Source organism: Gymnoscopelus braueri, assembly GCF_963280865.1.
Source record: "Gymnoscopelus braueri genome assembly, chromosome: 4".
NCBI classification, from domain to species: Eukaryota; Metazoa; Chordata; class Actinopteri; order Myctophiformes; family Myctophidae; genus Gymnoscopelus; species Gymnoscopelus braueri.
The window spans coordinates 22861166-22866165 of NC_137605.1; the positions used below are offsets into that span (position 1 = coordinate 22861166).

General features: G+C 40.4%; 1 pseudogene across 1 annotated transcript in view; it reads right to left on the reverse strand.

Annotated features, from left to right (window-relative positions):
* The window catches only part of LOC308084275 (trypsin-1-like), a 3915-nt pseudogene extending 843 nt beyond the window's left edge, over window positions 1-3072 (reverse strand). The window contains exons 1-5 of the transcript in view: window positions 2936-3072; window positions 1653-1800; window positions 1097-1348; window positions 299-434; window positions 71-172 (exon numbers count right to left, since the gene is read on the reverse strand). The product of the transcript in view is annotated as a trypsin-1-like (transcript). The remainder of the gene's footprint in view (window positions 1-70; window positions 173-298; window positions 435-1096; window positions 1349-1652; window positions 1801-2935) is intronic.
* Between the last annotated feature and the right edge of the window lie 1928 nt (window positions 3073-5000).

Consider the following 5000-nt stretch of genomic DNA (forward strand, 5'->3'; position numbering starts at 1 on the left):
TACTTGTATGTATAAAGACAAACACAGAAAAACACAAACTCATAAATAAGATGTTTGAGGCATACTGTACCTTGACATAGACTCCAGGGTGGTCCCTCAAAGCACAACCGTATCCCCAGGACACAACACCCTGCAGCTCACCGTTACACACAACAGGGCCACCAGAGTCACCCTGAGAGGAGGGACGTGAAAATTAGCCACAGTGGGACGATGATTAGATATCTAAATGATGAACATTGAACAATGATGACAGAGGTACCTTATCATTACATTAGTACGGGAAATGTTAATAACATACCTGGCAAGAGTCCTTGCCTCCCTCCAGGTATCCAGCACAGAACATGGCGTCGGTGATCATGCCAGGGTAGGCGTTGTCACAGTCCTCGTAAGAGAGGGTGGGAAGGTCCAGGCACTGCAGCTTGTCGCCGCTATAGCTGCGGGTCAAACACATTTGGGGTGGAAAGTGGTTAGAATGACAGCAAGGGTAAAGATGCAACATTTGTGATTAACAATCTTTTTACTATAGTTGTTAATTGTGGTACTTACCACTAATCATCATGATAGGTTAATTAAAGGTAGGGTAAGTGATATATATATATTTTTTTTTTAAAGGTTAAAGTACTATATTCTGATAGTAATCATTGCTACAGAGCGTTTGTTTGGTCACAGGGGTCTCTCCAGCTCTTTAGTAAACAAAATATAGTACATTTTCAGGTAGGTGACAAAGTTTAAGCCAATCAGGAGAGAGCACTGAAAATGCATTTTCTGTTTAATAAAGAGCTGGAGGGACATGGGAGTTACTGAACAAACACTCTATAGCAATGAGTACTATCAGAATATAGAGCTATTTAACACCTATTTTAACAAATGCAAATCACTTACCCTACCTTTAAGTAATTAATGTGGAAGCACGTTTATTATAGTCCCGTGTTTGTTTTTCTTGTTTTCTTGTTGATGTACTTGTCTGTTATGTCTGATAAAATCAATAAAATTAATATACTTTTTCTTTTTCTAAATCTTAAAAAAAAAATCCTGAACCATTTTCTGAAAATGTTATTTTTTTAGATTTGCCTCCCAGAAGGATGATTTAGGCTACTCACAGCTCATGGTGTTGCCCCAGCCAGAGACTAAGCACATGGTGCCAGCGGCAGCGCAGGAAGTGGGCAAAGCCACAGCCTGCACAAACTGGTTGAGGGTGGCGGGTGTGCTCAGCTTGATCAGCATGATGTCATTGTTGGTGTTGTAAGCGCTGTATTTGGGGTGACGGATGACACGAGAGGCGGAGATGAGCTGCTCGGTGTTCTCGTTGACCTGGATGTGGTGCTCGCCAAGACGAACCTGGATGGAGCTGGAAAAGAAAGATGGGTATGGGTTGAATTAACTCGGAGATACAGGAGAGAAGGCTCTTGTGGAACTTGATCTTAACGTGGAACAGTACATAACTTCTCACCTTGACTTCCATAAATGGTAAAATAAGAAAAATACTGGTAGAGGGAAGGGTCTCTGTAGCTATAAACACCAGCACACACTTCTAGTGGGTCATGAGTTATGATTGAGAGAGATTATTTTTGAATGAGTCTATTCATAGTTTTTTCCCCCCCTTACTCATATCTTTAATACAGTAAAAAAAAATGTTTTAAGGGTTGTCTTACGCCTTGTAGCAGTGAGCAGCAGACACAACCCAGTTCTCGTTGACCAGGGAGCCACCACAGAAGTGGTAGCCAGAGTTCAGAGACACCGTATGGGGCTGGGAGTGTGCCTCACACTCATATCCTCCGACGATCTTGTCCTCCTCCGCAACTAAAAACACACACAGGGAATCAGTTTAAATAAGATTGAACCCTTTCAAGTTTTGCATGAATTAAAAAGCATAGTTATTTAGTTTAATTAATTTGCAATGCTCTATCCTTCCTTCAATCTTCCCATTGAAGTGGAAGTTTAGGTTTTCATTTGAATGTTTTGTGTCTGGCCAAAAGTAAAATAAGTTTTGCACCACAATTTTCAAGTAGCCTATTTCAGCCAATTTGGTAAACACTGACCACTAAGAAATCCATGTGTCGTTAAAGCTCTAAGCGGGTGTCCAGCACATGCATAACGGAACAGTATACTCACCAAGGTTATTATAGTTCTGAATTTATTTTTATTTTTATTTCATTTTGAATTTTAAATTTCAGTTAGTTTTAATAATAGTTGTAATATGGGCTAGTCAGGGGCAAGATTCAAAAAGCTCAGAAAAATAGTGAAAATAGCATATCTCCAAACTCACAACACGTCTCTTCATGACATGTTGTGAGCTTGTAGATCTTCCCTATTTTTTTTTTACCTACATATTTTATCACCCCGATTTTTTTAACCCATTTTTTTTTCACCCGGTGCCAATTTCCTAAGTGATCCTGGGCGCTACACCAGCGCTACACCAGTCCCCCACAGCCTAGGGAGGCCAGGGCCGAGCTCATGCTTCCTTCAATGCATGAGAGCCAACTGACCTTCTTGTCACCTGACAGGGGGGAGTTTCCCCAGTAGGACGTAGCGCGTGGAAGGAACACGTTATTCCAACCAGTTCCCTTCCCCTCCATCAGGCGCCCCGGCTGTCATGGGGGAGGCGGTATAGCGACCAGGATTACTACATGTTTTTGTGAGGGTATTAACTACCCTAGGAGACACGGGGAGAACATGCAAACTCCAAACAGATCTTCCCTATTTTTTAAGAAAAATATTGGATAATTACAAAGACCAAAATTAAGGATATATGATTTTTGTTTGTATTAGTTAGTTTTTTAAACACACAATGACGTTTCAGTTAGTTATTGTTTTGTTTTTGTTTAGCCTTGTTTTTGTTTTTATTTCAGTTAACTAATATGTTTTTTTTTTTAATTATTATTATAGTTTTAGTTTTTTCAGTAGTTTTAGTTAATTACATAACCCTGATACTCACAAGCGGCTCCGATGAGCAGAACGAAGACCAGAGAAATCATGGTGGCTGTTTGATCCTGTCGATGAGAGTACTTCACCTGAACCCTTGGTTCATATACACAGTCAGGTTAAGCTGCCCTGTTCTCCAGCTGTCCTCATTGGTCAGCAAAGAGCCAATAACCTGCAGGATTCTGAAGTTAGATCTTTTATTCCCATCATAGAAAAATCAATGATTTTTGACAAATACTTTTACAGCTCTACAAGCCATTGGAGGAACAACACCACAGATTTCTTCTACGATAGGATGTAAAACGTAATCCTTTTGTGGGCCACAAATGTAAATAATAATAGTTACATATTTCATTATCTACCTTGTTGAAATGTGTTGAACATAATAATATAAAGTGTGTGTGTGTGTGTGTGTGTGTGTGTGTGTGTGTGTGTGTGTGTGTGTGTGTGTGTGTGTGTGTGTGTGTGTGTGTGTGTGTGTGTGTTAGTTAAACTGCCCCGTTGTAACTACCATCGTCAATGTAGTAGGTGCAGTGGATGGATTTGCAACTTCTGTGGACTATGTAGCTTGCATGCAAGAAGGCACTACTCAATGGTGGAATCTACCAACAGCCGACACTACCTAACGGCCCCTCCCTCCCGTGAACAGAACAGCTACCGGGAAGAGAGGCAATAGACCCGGCGGCCTTCCAGCGGTATGTCCGTCCGCTGTCGGAATAGCAATAGGTGGACTTCCAGGCCCATGAGAACAACTACAGAGAGCGCTTTAACACCAAGCAGCAGTGCAAGACCAAGAACTTTGTTTCCTCTGGTAATCCAGCAGGACATACCCATGGACTGGTTGTTGGAGGGTTTCGACAACTTGCGATGCCCAAAGACGAGGCAGAAAGGCTGGCACAAGTATTGTGCTGTCTCTGCTGCCATGTAAGGCAAATGCGTGTTGTATCATGAGGACATATCCATGAGTTTGTGAATGCAACCTTTATTGCACCTAAAGTTGTGTCCCTGTATGTTTTGCCTGCGTGTGGACATAAATAAATTGCTAAACTGTGTGTGTGTGTGTGTGTGTGTGTGTGTGTGTGTGTGTGTGTGTGTGTGTGTGTGTGTGTGTGTGTGTGTGTGTGTGTGTGTGTGTGTGTGTGTGTGTGTTGACCTTTCATGACTCAAGTTAAAATAGTCGGCTTATCTCGTTTTTGGGGATAGTGCTGGAAAAATAAACTGTAGATTTAATGAAACAGTCCTCTGGTGTCAGGCCAAACAGGTGCTTTGGACATTCGGGGACTCCTCTATTCTAGAACTATGTGAGACACAGATGGCTAGTTCATGGAAATATTAGTAAAGCTGAAGTTACATTTTTAGTATACAGTAGAATTTAAATACTACATACTGTATTAGATTATAGACTTTATTTTAGTCTTTTTTTCAGTCTTAACAACACTGGATAACATTGTTCAAATACCACATTCTTGTGCAAAAAAGTAAAACCGAACAATACATGTACAGTAGGTATTGTAAACTGCAACAAATACTGCTCTCACACACTCTGTTACTGTTATTTCTGTTTTAATATGTAAATTAGCGAGTATTAACATAGTCAAATTATATATTTAATGACCCAGGCCAAGGGCCAGTCAAGATGTACGTTTAAGGTTTAACACATTATTTTCATTGGTTGGTAGTTGTCCACTTCTGTCACTTAACCACTTAAATCATATACTTCACTGACCGGGGTTCCCCCTGTTTTTTTCCCATCTACAACAAATCTCTCATAAATACCTTACTTACAAGTACAAGCTCTAGAAAGAGCAGAATTTCTATAAAAGGCTGTGCTCACAGTTGATATCATATTGAGGGTAGCTTTTTAGCACACATTAGGCTAAATGGAGTATAGCTATGTTGAATAATATAGGGCCCAAATGGATTTGAATGATCATACAGTATATTCCAATACTATATGCAATACCACCAAAAGCTTGGTAGGCCTATACCTGTAACATTTCAGTGTTATACTTTCAGTGTTATACAGTACTAGTATGAAACATTGGGGAGCTTATAATTGGAAGCTGCTGCACTCTTAA